The sequence below is a fragment of the Babylonia areolata genome, chromosome 4 (genome assembly GCF_041734735.1).
Source record: "Babylonia areolata isolate BAREFJ2019XMU chromosome 4, ASM4173473v1, whole genome shotgun sequence".
NCBI classification, from domain to species: Eukaryota; Metazoa; Mollusca; class Gastropoda; order Neogastropoda; family Buccinidae; genus Babylonia; species Babylonia areolata.
Genome location: NC_134879.1, coordinates 25378202 through 25397394, shown reverse-complemented (window position 1 = coordinate 25397394; position 19193 = coordinate 25378202).

Sequence of the window (19193 nt, the reverse complement as noted above, 5' to 3'; positions counted from 1 at the left end):
GTTGTTTTGATATATATGTGATTTGGGCCCCCGGGTATTGACGACGCTATTGCTTATGCCCCCACCCCCCCCCCACCCCCTGCCCTCCGCCCCCCACCACCCACCCCACCTTCCTCTCCTCTCATTTAGTCTCCGTCAGCCTCTCGATCCGTTTCCATAGCGCAGCCCCTTCCGCTGGCGATTCAGTATGCCTTGACAACTCTTCCGAAAGTACTCAATCTTCACTGATAGCTGGTAGAGTTGTGAAAGTTTCTGAAAGCTTGAAAACAGTGTTGTTGTCTGAGGAGAGGATGCGTTGTGTATCTCCTTAGCATTTGGGGCAAATTTCCAACTGACATTTCCCGAAGTGTAAGAAAACCGGGTGAAGTTATTAAAGAAACGCCGACTCCGGATCTGGCGTTGTCTACGGGGAGTGACAGTGACAAAGATATTCAATTAAAAACCGAGAGCTCCCTGGGCGAAGCTATGACCTTTGGAGCACTGTGGACAAGTTCTTGTCACACCTTGTCACAATATCTTTTTACACATTCCGGGCGGAATACTCAGTCTATCATTCGAGATCATGACATCTCGGTTGCGACTACAAGTTATTAGAAAGACAGCATAGACAGAATTCTGTCAGCTCAAACCATCGAGAGCAGATATGTACATTAGTATGGAAGGGAACGGCTAGATTGGAGGGTTTGATGAAACTTGGATAGACTAAATTTGAATAACTCCAAAGGGCGTTCAGCTTCTCCTTTGCTCTCCTCCTCTCTCTCTTTTATTTTTTATTTTATTTCATTTTTTTCCAAGTTTTTTTTTGTTTTTGGGGTTTTTTTGTTTTTGTTTTTTGTACTTGACTTCAACAAGTTTTTGCGCCTTATACATATTATTATTATTAGTAGTAGTTCTTTTTTATGTATTTATCTATTATTTATTTACTTTTTTTTCTCAAGGCCTGACTAAGCGCGTTGGGTTACGCTGCTGGTCAGGCATCTGCTTGGCGGGATGTGGTGTAGCGTATATGGATTTGTCCGAACGCAGTGACGCCTCCTTGAGCTACTGAAACTGATACTGAAACTTTGCTCTTCCAAAGTCTGTTACCTCCCTTGTAGAGGACAGGGCGATGACGATATTGCATTTACCTAAACTTTTTTTGTTATTAAGTTACCTTAGAAATTCTTTACGTCATTATCAATGGCATCCCCTTGCTCCCTTTGAACATGTTCTCCGGCGATCGGGTGTATGGGTACGTGCGAGACTGAAAACGACAGAGAGAGGCACAGAGAGAGAGAGAGACAGACAGACAGACAGACAGAGACAACGACAGAGAAGCAGATAGAAAGATGTTATGATATACTGTTTTCATATTATTCGTTTGTATTCCAAGACACACTCGGCTCAAGTTTCAGACTGTCAAACGGAATCAAACAGTTCAAGATTCATACTCACAACAGTCATCACATGAAAAAAAACAAGAAAAAGAAAAAAAAAAAAGAAAAAGAAAAAAAAAGAAAGAAAAAAAAAGAAAAAGAAGAAAAAAAAAAAAGAAAGAAAAAAAAAACCCCACCTTTCATTGATCCCTTCTCCCTATAAGCGAAAAACTGCTTGTTAGAAGACCTGTTACCCTCGTCAAACTTTCAGCAGAGCCCAAGTTTCGAGACATGCAACAACTGCAAACTACGTACTGATGCATAGATTCTTTTCTCCGGTATGAAGGCAAGAACGTGTTGCAACTTTTGACATTCCTTGCTCTCCCAAAGTCTTGCTTTGCAGCCCAAAAATTGGAGAACAGCCAAGGCATCTATGAATAAGCATACTCGTTTTGGGCGGGGGAAAAAAGCAAGTTACAGTTGCTACAAGGTCTGTAGCTATCTTTCTGAAAAACGCGGAAAAATAAAAAGACAAAGATAGCAAGACTTTCACCTTCACTGTAACCGTAAGTCAAGCGTAAAGTAAAGTAAGGCAAGTGAGGGACTAGGGCTCTGCCGGTCGGGGCTTGACCCTGGGGGCCGCTTCGGTAGCCGGAAAGGCCTGGTCCTGATGCCTGAAACAGATGATGGCTCCCCCCCCCCCCCCGAACCCCCCTCCCCCGGGCCCGCCATCTTTCTACCCCCTCCACCCCATCACCCCCTTTTTAGGCCCCAGGAAGGTGGGGGGTTTTTGTTTGTTTTGTTTTTTTGTTTTTTTTGTTTTCTCCACGCTGCTGCGCTCCTCCCCATTATGGTGTCAGAATGGTCAATGTGATGACCGTGGACACCTAGCAGGAAGAAGAAGGAGGAACCCATCCTTCACTGCGCTGTCTCCAGCACGCAGCAGAACGGGCACCAACCAAGCGCTCAAAAAGAACGGAAGCCAACAGCTCAACATGTAAGCACGCGCGGCTGTTTTGAAGCCTCATCACACAAGCCGACAGATCGAACCCCTCATCTATCAACCCCCAACACCCAGCCCCCCCAAACTCTCCACCTCCCCATCTCCTCCTTCCACCTCCCCACCACTCCCCATTTCCCCCTGGATGGAACTAGACGTACGTGAGGTACAGGTGCTGATGCTGGCAAGGGGGAGCTAATGCCGTGTGACAGCCAACAAATTCCTGTGTCGCCTCCAAATGGAACGGAGAGCAAAAAGGTTTCCTCCCCTCCTAAAGTCTCTCTCTGACAGCGCGGGACGGGTTCGTCACGTCCTCTTTATACAACCTCGTGGGTGGGGGGTGGATATGGAAATCGTTTGTCATGCTTTATGTCAAGCGTTTTCTGACTGCAGAAAAAAAAAGTGTCATGCCAAAACCGAGCACATAGAGAGAGAGAGAGGGTGGGGGATAGCGGGGGGTGGGGGAGGGGGGGGGGGTTAGGAGGAGGGACATGGCAGTTTGCTAAGCAGGACGGTGTCGATCTCGTTGGGATAATAGAGAAAAGAAATAATAGAAAGCAGAAGAGGGGGCAAAATGAGTCTCATCTGCGTGGCTGTTGTGTGTACTCATTCGAAAACATTCAATCCCGCATTTGCAAGGCCGTGCGCAAACCAGTGTGATGTGAAACCACCCCCAAAGCAAACGAACAACAAAAGTTAAAGAACTAATGTACCAAAATATTAATCAGTTTCCTAATCTTTCATAAACGGGATCATACTGTGCTGGGTATTCTCAACACTGAACTGATATTCAATAAATAACTATAGTTTCTTTTTTGTTTATTGTTGTTGTTTTGTTTTTTTTTCCGGGGGGGGGGGGGGTAATAGTCATTCACTATAGTGTGTTTGTTTATTGTAGTTTTTTCCTTCTTTGTTTTTTGGGGGGTTTTTTGGATGTTTTTGGTTTGTTCTTCTATTTGTTTTGTTGTTGTTGGTTTTGTTTGGGGTAGTTATTTTTGGTGATAAATACTTCATTAACCTAATGGTCAAATTTAAATATACTTCAACGCTGAATATACATACCATCTCAAAAAAACAAAAACAATGCATTTCTTTCTATAAATCATTTCAAAATCATAAATATGGCGGAAAAACCCATGTTCTCACAAAGGTGTACAAAGTTAGTTAAATTGCCAACCAGCCTGCGAAAATTTGTTTATTCTTATTTTCTCGGTTCGTAAAAAAAAAAAGGGTCAGAAATAACGGTTTGTAATTTCACCGTTTAAGAATTAACTTTTTTTAAATTTTTCGTGATGCTCTATATTCAAACAAAATTAAGACAAGGAAAGAGGACTGAAGAACCCAAGATAACCACATCTCGCTCCTAGAACTTTCTCCCCTTCATCCCCCTCCACATCCACATCGCGTTCATGCATGCGCTATGTAGAAACACACACGCACGCACACATGCGCGCGCGCACACACACACACACACTCGCATGTGCCTTGCCCTTCACTCAGGTTCAGTGCAATCACATTCATCACACTCAGCTTTCACAAGACCGTAGCCCACAGCCAGAAACGGCCATTTCCACCGTTCCTCTCAAAACGCCATTTTTAAGCAACTGTAAACCGACACGACAGGTCGTGCCCTTAACACAATGCATCGCTTCATCATCGCCACAAAAATCCCCATCTGCATAATAAACATGAGTGCGAATGTGTGTCCGCGACTGTAGAAATAATCGCCTCGACAAAAGGCTGGAAAGCAGCGAAAATCCACAACAGGCGACACACACACACACACACACAACACACACGACACACACACACACACACACACACACACCACACACGACACACACACACACACACACACACACACACAAAGCCCACTCTTCGTCGACATCGTTTCTCAGTCCTTTCGTCCATAAACGGTAGACAACTTGGCACAGCACGAATTAATCCTGGCTGTTCTGAGAACTGCTAAGTTTGGAATCGAATACATATAAATCAGCTGAGAATGATTGAAAACGTGGATGGTCTGGATTGTTTACAGTCTTTCAGTCAATTCTGGTGATTTTACACTTGGGTTTACAACAGATGAATAGATTTTGGGACACACAAGGCGAGAAACACTAGTACTGGGGAACACAACTGCTCATTTTGTGTGCAAAAGCATCATGACGCTATGAATCCCGTGATCTAATCAGTAAGGTAGCCATCCTGACGTACGGAATGTTCAGATTTTACATGTACATTTCGTTATCAAACACAAAATACCATCCTTTCAACACATCCCAACACAAGACAGACAAAATCTTTATTATCGAGGGTAATAGATAAGCAAGTAACATGCTTTTTACATCCGGCCCTCGCCCTAAAGAGGGAATAAAGCTAAAAAATAAAATAAAATTAAAAAGCGAAAAATGAGCACACAAAAAATAATAATCAAAACACAATCAAAATACACTATTATTTCACCATTCACAGCCATTCCACAAAACAAGAAGAAGAAGAAAAAGAAAAAATCATGAAACACACACACACACACACACACACACACAAAGCGCACGCACGCGCGCACGCACGCGCGCACACACACACACACAATCACAGAAACACACACACACACACACACACACAAATCGCGTTACACCAAATGCTGGTGTCAAAAATTTTAAATGCACACAACGTGATTCAGCATCAGCACACACACAAAAACGCCAACCCTCTCACAGCTGTCCCAACATCAACCAACCGAGAGTCCAAGGGCCGCCGTGGACACACACACACAGTCACAGTATTTGGAAACCAAAGTCTAAGAAAACAGAAGTAAGTAAACGACCGGCGCCGTCTTCAGAGCAAAAGCCCGACAGGCCGACAGTGGCCAAACAAGAACCGTGTTGTGAAGGGACGCCCGGTTCTAGAAATGTTGAGTGAACTCAGTCACAGCTTCCCCTTTACTCCGTGGACAAACGTGAACAGCTTGGTAGAGCCAGAGAGAGAGAGAGGATGAAAGGCAAACTGAGTCCTGACCAGATGACAAACAAGAAGTTACTTTTTTTCCTCCCGAAAAGGTAACACAACTTCACACACAGCATGCTTTGCATTCCCCCCCCCCCCCCAACCCCCACCCCCCAACACACACAGCTAGCAAACTGGTGAATAATAAGGTACAAACCTTCAAACTCTCTAACTTTAAACAAAATTTTCATTGAAGAAAAGAAACTTCCTGAAAAAAAAGAAGAAGAAACTTTCAAAGAAATGTAAACCAAGAAACCGGATTCTGACCCGTCTTAGTACTGACTTATGCGTTGTTCAATTCCACAGAAAGACATACGTCTTCTTTCCAAGCTTGTGTCTTGAGTGCATTTTTTTTTTTTTTTAAAGAGACGGCTTTAGAACTGCGTTCAACTTTTCTGATAGCTCTCATAATTCATTTTACGTCTCAGATATCTGAGCCCGCTTGTGAAAAACGTGTTCATATTTCGTGAATTATTTTACAAGACACGTGAAAGACTGGATTGTGTGCTTGCAACGATTGAACATCACTGACAGTTTGTGTGTGTGTGTGTGTGTGTGTGTGTGTGAAAGTGCTGACCTTGGTCAAGTGGATATGAGATTTTACCAGTATGAAAACAGACACCTCATCCCACACTGTCTCACCTGTCTCTTGTCCTGTCTGCAGTGTGAAAATATCAAGCAATGTGAACACACCGAAATGGTAGAAACGTGCCAAAGGTCACGTGTGGCTGTGCTCTCTCTCTCTCTCTCTCTCTCTCCCCGCCCCCCTTTCTCTCCACACACAAGCGTGCACACAGTTCACATACGCGTGCGCCTGCAACAGCCTTTATTTTTAATCCATTTTTTACAAAGGGTGAGCAGACGTAAGATCAACTTATTAAAATCAAACCACCCTCAACTGCATGTAAACACTATATGCATTTCTAATCAAATGTTCCCACACAGAATGTACACTGCACCAGTCAGCACAGATAAACATTCTTCCACAACATTCCAGCATGAAATGAACAGTCCCCTATCCAGTCTACACAGTAACCGTGTTTGGAATGCAAATCGTGAGGAAGAAGAATCGAGTCAAGTCCGGTAACTGTACTTCAACGGGGAAAAAAAAAAAAAAAAAAAAAAAAAAAAACCTTCGTGCCAGACACTCGCCAAACAAGAACGATCTTAAGAGGGAATGTTTCTGAAAACTTTGAGTGAGGATAATGTTGTGAAGGAACGTTTCTAAAATTCTCAGTGAGGACAATGTGTGAAGGAACGTTTCTAAAACTATGAGTGAGGATAATGTTTTAAAGTGACGTTTCTAAAACTATGAGAGGATAATGTTGTGAAGGAACGTTTCTAAAACTATGAGTAAGGATAATGTTGTGAAGGACGTTTCTCTGAGTGAGGACAGTGTTGTGAAGGGACGTTTCTAAAACTGAGTGAGGACAGTGTTGTGAAGGACGTTTCTCTGAGTGAGGACAGCGTTGTGAAGGACGTTTCTCTGAGTGAGGACAGTGTTGTGAAGGGACGTTTCTCTGAGTGAGGACAGTGTTGTGTAAAAGACATTTCTCTGAGTGAGGACAGCGTTGTCAAGGACGTTTCTCTGAGTGAGGACAGCGTTGTCAAGGACGTTTCTCTGAGTGAGGAGAGTGTTGTGAAGGACGTTTCTCTGAGTGAGGAGAGTGTTGTGAAGGACGTTTCTAAGACTGAGTGAGGACAGTGTTGTGAAGGGACGTTTCTCTGAGTGAGGACAGTGTTGTGAAGGGACGTTTCTCTGAGTGAGGAGAGTGTTGTGAAGGACGTTTCTCTGAGTGAGGACAGTGTTGTGAAGGACGTTTCTCTGAGTGAGGACAGTGTTGTGAAGGACGTTTCTCTGAGTGAGGACAGTGTTGTGAAGGACGTTTCTCTGAGTGAGGAGAGTGTTGTGAAGGACGTTTCTCTGAGTGAGGACAGTGTTGTGAAGGACGTTTCTCTGAGTGAGGACAGTGTTGTGAAGGACGTTTCTCTGAGTGAGGACAGTGTTGTGAAGGACGTTTCTAAAACTGAGTGAGGACAGTGTTGTGAAGGACGTTTCTAAAACTGAGTGAGGACAGTGTTGTGAAGGACGTTTCTCTGAGTGAGGACAGTGTTGTGAAGGACGTTTCTCTGAGGAGGGTGCTGTGAAGGACATTTCTAAAACTGAGTGAGGACAGTGTTGTGAAGGACGTTTCTTTGAGTGAGGACAGTGTTGTGAAGGGACGTTTCTCTGAGTGAGGACAGTGTTGTGAAGGACGTTTCTCTGAGCGAGGAGAGTGTTGTGAAGGACGTTTCTCTGAGCGAGGAGAGTGTTGTGAAGGACGTTTCTCTGAGCGAGGAGAGTGTTGTGAAGGACGTTTCTCTGAGTGAGGAGAGTGTTGTGAAGGACGTTTCTAAAACTGAGTGAGGACAGTTTTGTGAAGGACGTTTCTAAAACATAGTGAGGACAGTGTTGTGAAGGGAAAACACGTACACGTGCGCACTTAGTAGACCTAGAGAGTTGAGGGACGCAAACGAGCACTTACCAAACAGTGAACATAATCATAAATCTCCACGTCTGAAAAAGTACGCGACTTCAAATAGTGCTGCTTTGTGCTTCCCACACAACCAGTACACAGGCATGTGAGAGGTGCAGAGATATAGATGATACAAAATGTATTTTTAAACTGTCTTGAAAGAATTAGATATAAAAAGACACACAAAAACTTCATCGGAAGGAAAATAAAAGACGCAAAGAAGCTTCCTCAAGGAAACCCCCACCCCCTAACCCTACCCCCACCCACCCACCCCCAAAATCAAAACCTCATCATGGCTCTTTTTAAAACTGATTCACGAAATGTTTATTGGCCGTGAAGACTTCCCTCTCCTGTTTCACAGCTGGCATCTTGGTGCACATGCACGGCGGGGTTTCAAGGAGAGGTGCGTTGACATTTTGAGAAAGGGTTCCGTCATTCACTTCAAGTGCCAGGTGTCTGGCCACACTTGAGAAGAACATACTGTTCCCATTTCATGATTTATTCCATGTCCCGCGTGAAAAAGTGCTGTTCGTATTTGACAATGCCACATGAAATATTACCAAAGGTTAGTTTTTTGTTTGGGTTTTCTTCTTGTGTGTGGTTGTGTGTGTGCGTGTGTGTGTGTGTGTGCGTGTGTGTGTGTAAGTGGTGCCCCTTATGTCAAATGGATTTATGATCTCTGCCGGCGCATAAACAAATAGACGAGTTCGTAGCCACCAATCACCCCCTCTCTCCCTCCACCTCTTCTGATGAGTGCCTGTGATGTGATGAATCCAGCTGCCTCTGCACCTCGAATCGTGCCGAAGCTCACGTGTACTCTGTGTGCGTATTTGTATGTATATGTATGCATGATACTATGCATGGAGTGAGGGTATGGAGTGAGTGAAACGTAACCAACAATGTGCCAGTATTTGCTACTTTTTACTCCTTAAAGGGCACGTCATTTCATGCCAATACTGATATGCGATTTCATACAGGTGTAGAAAAATGTCTTTAAAAAAATAAAAAATAAAAAAAATTCCAAGAATATTCCTCAGGGATACGAGAAAAAAAAAACAAACAAAAAACCTACAGGTACAGAGAAACGGCCACAAAACCATTCCAGGAAATTTCCTCATAGATACAAAGAAGAAAAAAAGACTATCTCAAAAATAAAATAATAATTATAAATAAGAAACGAACGGGAAACTTTCTCAGGAAAACAACAAACCCAGTACATCAAGTCCTGACCCGTCACAAACCTGATTTATCGAATGTTCATTTGACAGGAAGACACGCATATCTTCTCCAAAGCTTACTTTTCTATGTCCACAACCACGGGGTTTAGAAAGTGCGGTTTACCTTCTTTTTTTTTTCTCTCTCCAAGAAAGTCTATACTGTGGATCGTTCTGAGTGCCACAAGTCTCGGGGTACTTGTGTGGAGAACATTCTCCCGGCTGTGTGATTTATTTCACAGCCCGCACGGGTGTCTGTGTTCGGAAGCAGTATCAGTATCAGTATCAGTAACTCAAGGAGGTGTCACTGCGTTCGGACAAATCCATACAAACTACACCACATCTGCAAAGCAGACGCCTGACCAGCAGCGTAGCCCAACGCGCTTAGCACAATCTTTATCGATACCTTTAACGAGTGAAAGTGTATGGGTTTTTGTTGTTATTGTTTTGTTGTTATTGTTGTTTTAATTCTAGACTATTGAAGTGGATCTGAAGATTTCAACAGCGCGTTGGTTCCTGCTTTAACCCTAAACACACCGACAGGTACGCCGTAACCCCTCAACCACCCTGTGTTTTCTACTGCCTTCAATGTTTATAGATAATGCATATATCATACGTATTGAAATTCATTCTCTCTCTCGATCTCTCTCTCTCCCACCTTCTGTGTGTGTGTGTGTGTGTGTGTGTGTGTGTGTGTGTGTGTGTGTGTGTGTGTGTGCGTGCGTGCGTGTGCGCGCGCGCGTGTGCGTGTGTGTGTGTGTGCTTGTCTGTCTGTCAATCTCTCTCCTTTCTCAACCCCACCCATAAGAAAATTGCAAAATGGCAAAAGGCTGTTTCCCAACGCGCCCAATTTACCTTTGGCCCGGTCAACATGGATTATCAATAGCAAAGATATAATTTAAGGTCCTTTTTTTTCTTTTTTTTTCCTCTGCCAGTGAATGCACCCTTTTTTTGTTTTGTTTCTCTTTCCTTTTCTTTTTGGTCAATGTTACCCACATTGGGTGAGAGAAAGAGAAGGTGTGTAGGATTGAGTCTTGGCCTTGTGGTAACACGTCCTCCCAGGAAGCGAGAGAATCGGAGCGCACTGATTCGAATCCCACCGGCAGTCGCCAGTATTTTCTCTCCCTCACTTGACCGTGAGTGGTGGTCTGAACGCTAGTCATTCGAATGAGATGATAAACCAAGGTCCCGTGTGCAGCAAGCACTTAAGGCACGTAAAAGAAACCACGGCAACAAAAGGGTTGTCACTGGCAACATCATGTAGAAAAATGCACTTCGATAGAAAAACAAATGAAACTGCAAGCAGGGAAAAAAAAGGGTGGCGCTCTCAGTGTGGCGACGCGCTCTTCCTAGGGATTGATCGATTGATTGATATGGATACTTATATAGCGCCTATCCTCAATCGGAAATCAAGCTCTAGGCGCTTTACAAACACGGGATCATTTGCACAACAGGCTGCCTACCTGGGTAGAGCCGACTGACGGCTGCCACTGGGCGCTCATCATTCGTTTCGGATTTCAGGCACGCAAACATATACACTCAGATATATGATGTTGTTGTTGTTTTTTTACCCCGCCATGTAGGCAGCCATACTCCGTTTCCATAACCCACCGAACGCTGACATGGATTATAGGATCTTTAACGAGCGTATTTGATCTTCTGCGTGCGTATACACACGAAGGGGGTTCAGGCACTAGCAAGCCTGCACATATGTTGACATGGGAGATCGGAAAAATCTCCACCCTTTACCCACCAGGCGCCGTCACCGAGATTCGAACCCGTGACCCTCAGATTGAAAGTCCAACGCTTAAACCATTCGGCTATTGCGCCCGTCGGAGAGCAACCCGAATTTCACACAATAAAATCTGTTGTGATAAAAGAGTAATACAATACGATACGATACAAAGAGGACGCGATGGCAGAGAGGGCTTCGACGTTGGGGGAATATTCAACAGAGAGGGAGAGAGGGTTACGACGTTGGGGGAATATTCAACAGAGAGGGAGAGAGGGCTACGACGTTGGGAGAATATTCAACAGAGAGGGAGAGAGGGTTACGACGTTGGGGGAATATTCAACAGAGAGGGAGAGAGGGTTACGACGTTGGGGGAATACCCAACAGAGAGGGAGAGAGAGGGTTACGACGTTGGGGGAATACCCAACAGAGAGGGATAGAGGGTTACGACGTTGGGGGAATATTCAACAGAGAGGGAGAGAGAGGGTTACGACGTTGGGGGAATATTCAACACGGAGGGAGAGAGGGTTACGACGTTGGGGGAATATTCAACAGAGAGGGAGAGAGGGTTACGACGTTGGGGGAATATTCAACACGGAGGGAGAGAGGGTTACGACGTTGGGGGAATATTCAACAGAGAGGGTTACGACGTTGGGGGAATATTCAACACGGAGGGGGAGAGGGTTACGACGTTGGGGAATACCCAACAGAGAGGGAGAGAGGGTTACGACGTTGGGGGAATATTCAACACGGAGGGAGAGAGGGTTACGACGTTGGGGGAATATTCCAACAGAGAGGGAGAGAGAGGGTTACGACGTTGGGGGAATACCCAACAGAGAGGGAGAGAGAGGGTTACGACGTTGGGGGAATATTCAACAGAGAGGGAGAGAGAGGGTTACGACGTTGGGGGAATACCCAACAGAGAGGGAGAGAGAGGGTTACGACGTTGGGGGAATATTCAACAGAGAGGGAGAGAGAGGGTTACGACGTTGGGGGAATACCCAACAGAGAGGGAGAGAGAGGGTTACGACGTTGGGGAATATTCAACAGAGAGGGAGAGAGGGTTACGACGTTGGGGGAATATTCAACAGAGAGGGAGAGAGAGGGTTACGACGTTGGGGGAATATTCAACAGAGAGGGAGAGAGGGTTACGACGTTGGGGGAATACCCAACAGAGAGGGAGAGAGAGGGTTACGACATTGGGGGAATACTCAAACAGAGAGGGATAGAGACAAAAAAGGATATCGCTCCAAATGACCCACCTTGTGCAATATTAACAAATTAATTCTGAGAAAAGGTGGGTTGCAATACTGATCGCAACTTTTTTTCTTCTTTTTTTTTCTCCTGCATACTGGAAATCTTTCTTTTATCGGAACATAAAAGCTTGTGCCAGAGTTACAGGGGATACAAAAGGAAATTACAGTGCTGCTCACTGGCCTTTCTGTGAAACGATTTGTGTATTCTACTTGTTTCTAGATAACAGCTAATGATATCAAACGTGATACTCTTATCCTTATTCTTGCTGCTTATAGTCCAGCCGACCGCACAGGGCCATTATCAGGACTGGCAAACCATACAAATGCTCAACCGCGTCAACACAAAACTGTCAAATCTACACACAGACACAGACTCACACAGACACACAGACACACACACACAAACGCTAATACAAACCAACAAAACAGTGCCGGACACAGTATCCACACCATTTCGCTCCTCATGGCAAATAAGACTAGGCTATTCTGAGGACGTCATCAAAAGTGATACAGTAGTCGTGCAATCAGCAAAATCAGATCGGAACTAACAGAAGAGAAACAGATATCCATGGCGATGGAGAAAAAAAGCAATTCGTTATTGAAAAGTTGTCAGGACCAGAGACGGAATAGGTCTGGTAGGCACACAACCACGCTCTAGCAGCAAAGCACTAAGAATGGAATGGACACAAGTGAAATCAATGACTAGTCAGCTAAACATTTCGAGTGTGACGGTCACAGAGACTGGTCAAGAGACAGAAGACAGTCAGGATGGAGAGGAAATGAACACAGAGGCCAGTGCTGGGATACAGGAGGTGATTAAAAGAGTAGGAAGACTGGAAGCCTGTGTGTTGAGGGGTAATGAGGTCGTCATAGAAAAACTGCAAGTGTCAACTGGTCAGGGTTTTTTTGTTGTTGTTTTTTTTATCTGCAAATAAGGAACTCAAATTGAAGGTGGAAAAAAAAATTGAAGAAGAACAAAGATAATCTTCCCAGGAAATCTTCAGTCTTAAAAAAAAAATTTTAATGAATTTTTTTTTAAACATGTGGCAGAAGGCAGAGGAAACAAATTAACGACACTGAACAACAGGGAAGAAAACGTAACATGGCATTTTTGGTATCGAAGGTGATAATCCAAAAGAAATCATTAAAGATTGTGAACGAAAAGGTCTCAGTGTCGTTCGCCAGAAATTGGGGCTTTCTCACATTGGCATTTCTTTTCTCAAGATTCCATCAGGCACGCACAAAGGGTGGTATTTTCCTACAGTTATAAATTCCACAACATTAAAACAAAGGATAATAACAATATGCAGATCGAATCTAAACGCCATCTTTTTGGCAATACTTTGAAATACACAAGAAGCCTTTCTGAAGAATGAACGTGAAAACGTACGAAACTTAAATTGACCGACGAATTTACTCTCCTTGGAAAATAAAATGATATTGCTTGCTATGACGTCGCCGTTTTTATGATTTTATTCGAAAAACATTTTCTATTACGGCAAACTTAAAAACCAAATATCCGCAGCCCGCGCTTTGAAGTATTCCTAAGTTTATGATAAGGTACAAAACGGAAATTAATATGCATTTTATGTAAAGTAACTCAAGAATATGACGACATTCCAAACAAAATTGTTTTGTTACATGCCGCTTTCGAAGAACGATGACAACCTGAATTTAATCATTTTATCGAGAGGGAGACTGGACATGCTTGTCACCCAAAACTGTCTCTTCACATTTTGTTTCAGCTAGTGTTGACTTAATCTAGTGTATGTGCGAATGTGCGACTGCCTGTGTGTGTGTGTGTGTGTCTGATAAACCTCGTTTAAGGTTTTATTGACAATTAAAATTGATTCAGATTCTGATTCTGATCTGAGAAGCCTGGAATCCATCAGCTTCTGTTTGAAATACTGATTTTTTTTTTTAATGACATTTATTTGACTAATCTGTTTATATGTTTGTTGTGCGTTGTCGCGTGCGACAATGTAGTGACGGAAGAGAGAGGTAAATTGGGTCAACCTGACCCCTTGAATACGTTATAATTTTCGTGGGTTTTTTTTTTCTTTTTTTGTTCTTTCCCCGCGAGTAGTTTTTTTTTTTTTTTCTCGTGCATGTATACTTGCACGTTATTAAGCTGATGAAGAAAAGCTCACCTGTCGATTTCGTGGGCATTGGAAGATGTTTTGAGCACTGGCATTTGTACCCGGTCAGGGAGAGGTGGGTTTGTTGGGGTTTTTTTTTTGTTTTTTGAGGGGGTTTTTTTTGTTTGTTTTTTGTTGTTGTTGGTTTTTTTTGTTTTGTTGTTGTTGGTTTTTTTCCCCCCAAGTCCTGCTCCTTTCATTTTGGAGTGCGGGGATTTCCGATTCGGTTCGTTTTGGGTCCTCCAGCGCCACTGCATTTCCTGGGTCCTCGTTCGACCAGAAGGTCTGGAACTGCGTTCCAGTTCCAGGGATTTCATCTCCCTTATGCTTTTTCCCCTCAAGAGCTCTTGAGGTGACTCATGTTGGAGGGGCGTGAAGAGAGTTGGTTTGTTCTCTTTTTTTCTGAAGACAAGGAGCGGCCACTGAAATGTATTTCAGTTTTTGTTGCTGTATTTTATATATACACTTGCGAATTTAATTTCAGTGCCATATAGCTCTCCCTACCCTTGTGATTCCAGATTTATGATGTATACTTGTGTGCACACGTCTTCTGTTTTACTTTCGTGACAACGATTAATTTTCTTAAGACACTCAGCTGTGCGTGTGGATGTGTGCGAAACTCCTCTGTGTCTGCTTTAGCAAATGCATCCTGTTTTTTCTCGTGCTTGACTCTCGACTCCAGTCTGTTTACAGCTCTGAAGAGTGTTCCCACGAGTCCCGCACGTAATATGGTCGTCCTGGGCTCACGCAACCCACCTTTCTCAGCCTCCGCCGTTGTTCTGTGCACCTGCAGCATTCCCTGTACCTGAGAGTTCCCTGAGTTTGACACAGAGGTGTCCCCACCGCGCATGAAGATTGCCGCTATCCATGCCCTGTCTGCATGACTAGGACTCTCAGTGGTCTGCGGCATCATGGTTTGTCTGTGGCACGGACCCTCGTGCTTAGGACCCACGTGAGCCGGACATGGACAGTAGAGGATGCGTGTGCATGTGTGAGAGCAGTGCACAAGAGGGGTGAGTGTGTGTGTTCGAGCGAATGTGATTTGTTCATTTTATGTTTTCTCTCATTTCAGCTTCAAAAGATAAAGCCAGAAATGATGAGGCGATTTGTAACAGCGGGTTAGTGAGGTTGGGAGGGGGGGGTGTAAAGGGAAATAGCTGTTAGTGCCTCACTGCTGTCTCTTTTGCGAGTATGTCTGTGTGAGTGAATAAAGTCTTGTATTGTTTGTAAATTTCTTCGTGTGGGCTGCAATATTTTGATCGTGTGAGGATCCGGAGACCCATTTTTTTTCTTAATTTTTTCTTTTATTAGATTGCGCGGGGCCGGTCGGGTTGTAGGTGGTCCTCAACCTTTACCGGTTACGCGACATGTGTGCTTGCTTGCTTTTTTTTTTTTTTTTTAAAGAGAATTCAATTTGGCATTTAAAGTCCATGCCTGTCTCGAAGCGTACACCTATCTCTTGGGATAAATGTGATTGTTTTTGGTGGAGGAAGGTAGTACGGGGTTGGGGGGGGGGGGGGGGGCTTTTTTTCTTTTTCTTCTTTTTTCTTTTTGTTTTCATCAGGTGTATGTGTCCTACAGATTCCTGTCCCTATTCTGACTCTGATATGTGAACCAGATAAAAGATGTACATCTTTTTTCTCTTTTGCCTCATCCCCTTGCGTATGTTCAATAATATTCAAACATCATATTCTTGATGCAAATGTGCTTCCTCTTTGAGTCTTTTTCTTTCGTTGTTCGTTTTGTGTATATGAACTACGTGAATGCTAAAAACAGAGTTTTATGAATTTTCTTTAAAAGTTTGGGGAAAAAACTTGCTACGATTGTATTTTGTATGCATACGTAATACTAGTTAAAATACGGCTGACGTATATTGCCCAACTGAACGCGAAAGCGCTTTCAGTGAGTGCAAGAAACGAGAACAAAATATTGGAAAATAGAATGTGAAGCATAAAATTCGGCGATGAAAAAAACAAAAATTCACAAAAACTCCAAACCTTCCAGAAATATTCAAAAGGTCAAAAATGTTTTCGTTAAGCTGCATCAATAGGTATACCTAGCTGTTTACTGTCTTTCTTCAACCCCCCCCCCCTCCTCCCCGCCCCGCACCAAAAACTCTCTCACACATACACACACAGGCGAGCACGCGCGCACACATAACCTACACCCCCTCGCCCTCCCTCTCCACAACCTCACTTCTCTCCCTCCTAGTTCCCATCCGAGAAAGCCGTCAATCGAAGATGCAGACGCGCCTCGCTAACCCTGACAAGGCCCCATCTGACGATGGGCCACTGTATGTTGAAAAAAAAAAAAAAGAAAGAAAAAAAAGAAAAAAAGACACACAAAAAAGACGACGACCTCACACACTTTTACGTCACCACAGCATGATCCAAACCTTAATTCAACAACTCAGCCTGTAAGGGTGCCAGCCTAAAGGTCGTTAAACCTCAACTCAGCACTACTATGCAATTCACATGTGCACACCACGCATAACGGCTGACGGTACGCCACTGCCAGTGTTCCACTTCACCTCTAGCACTTTTCACAACCCTCACTCCCCGGCCTCACTCCCCCCCCCCCCCACCACCACCACCACCACCCCCCGGGAATCAGTCAGGGCCGTTTCTGTTAATCTTTCCAAACCATGACCTGGAATTCACAATCGCAGGCTAGAGGCAAATGACAAAGTTCTTCAGTTGACAGTGAGGACGGGCGCGCTATTGCCTACCACTCGAAGCTCGGTCGGTGCGGGACATTCTGAGCCGTAGGTTCGCGAGTTCGTGGTTCGAATCCTGGCCAGTGCCTGGTGGGTTGAGTAAGGTGGGACATTGTTGTTGTCCCACTTGCCTTCGGGTGGTTGTGCGACACTACCGCGAGCGACATTACCGCGAGTAACACTACCGCGTGCAACACTAACGCGAGTGTAACCCTACCGCGAGTATCACTTCCGCGAGTAACACTTCCGCGCGTGCACCGTTGTCGCACGTTTAACACTACCGCGTGTAAGACTACTGCGTGTAACACTTCCGCGCGTACAGCATTGTCGCGCACTTTGTTTCAAACAGGTGCTGGTCACTACCGCAAAGAGAGAGTGGAAGTTCACTCAAGTGAGTTTGAGCGGCCACAAGAGAGAGTGTAAGTTCTTTTGGTTAGCACAACAAGCGTTGAGTTAGTGTTCAAGGACAGTGTTCTTCTGTCGAACACGCACTTTGCTTCAAACGTTGGCCATGGAGGTAATAAAGTCTCGTTACTCCAATGACAAGATCCTCTACAACTGGTATATTTACCGTCGAGACCGTATAAATAAAACAACGGTCAACTGGCGCTGCGTACAGGACACATGTAAAGGGAGAATCAGCACACCGCTTGACTACCGCAATGGTGCGGTCCCCAATGTAAAATATGACCACAACCACCCTGCCAACCCAGCTGACGTCCAGAAGCAGAAAAGTGTTGCTACCAGATATACTATGTGCTCAATGTCATTGCTTTTTATTCAGTATTGCTTTTGGTACAAATATACTAAACACTTGATAAGGAGAGAGGGAAAGAGAGGGAGACAAAACGTGCGACAATGCTGCACGCGCGGAAGTGTTACTCGCGGAAGTGTTACTCGCGGAAGAGTTACTCGCGGTAGGGTTACACTCGCGTTACTGTTGCACACGCGGAAATGTTACTCGCGGAAGTGTCACTCGCGGTAGGGTTACACTCGCGTTAGTGTTACACGCGGCAGTGTTACACGCGGTAGTGACGCTCGCGGTAGTGACCCGCACCCCGGGTAACTCAATGGGCGTGTGTGTGTGTGTGTGTGTGTGTGTGTGTGTGTGTGTGTGTGTGTGTGTGTGTGTGTGTTTTGAGTTGGAGTGAGTATGTACATGTGTGGGGGTAGGGTGGTGTGAATGCGTTCGTTTTTATTACTTTTTACAATGTTGATGATGATGATGATGATTCGTAGTAGTAGTAGTAGTAATTGTTGAAGAAGTAGCAGTAGTATTTACATAATTTATTATTGCTGTGTCGTTGTTGTTATTGTTGGCGGAAGGACAGACTGGAAGAATAGGCAATGCATGAAATCTTTATCCTTTAGTAATAACGTTTGTGAATACCTCTCTCTCTCTCTCTCTCCCCGAGACAAAATAAAACGTGAATAATGGCGATGGTGGGTCGTATTAATGGCGGCAATAACCAGCCGCAAACATACGTTAGATTCACTTACACACACACACACACACACACACACACACACACACACACACACACAGTGAGAGAGAGAGAGAGAGGCTCGTGCACATGCACACAAATCCTCCTCCTCCACCATCACCGCTCCCCCAGCCCCATTTCTTCCCCCAACCCCCTTTTTTTTCCCCTGTTTCCACTGCTATCACCCACACCCACACCCCACCCAACCTAACCTTCAACAGACAAAACAAAACAGTATGATATAAAATGAAATAGGATAAATCAAGATAAAATGAAATGAAATAAGATACAATTTAAAAAAACGGGGGGGAAGGGGGGGGGGGAGATAATTATATATAAGAAATTTTTTTTTTCAAAAGACACAGAGCGGTGACGGTGACAGTGACTGCAGCTGTGGTGGTGGTGGCGGGAGGTGGTGATGGTGGTGGTGGTGCTGGTGGTGGTGGTGGTGATGGTGAGGTCATCTTAATGCAACACAACCAGGGCGACACTGGCCCCCGGGCACACACCCACCCAGCAACACAGAAAACCAGCGTGGCGAAAGGCATCATGCTGGGCTGCTGCTGCTGCTGCTGCTGGGGCTACTCGCACTGGCTGCTGTGCCGTGCCCAAGACACCTCTATTCCTCCCTCCCTCCATCCGTCCATCCATCCGGCCAGCAGATGAAATTCTCCCCACCCCGCCCACCCTCCCTCCCACCTTCATCCCTTCCATCTCTGTCTGTCTGTGTCTCTCTTTCCCAGTGGGTCATTTCACGTTTCTCTCCCCCCCCCCCC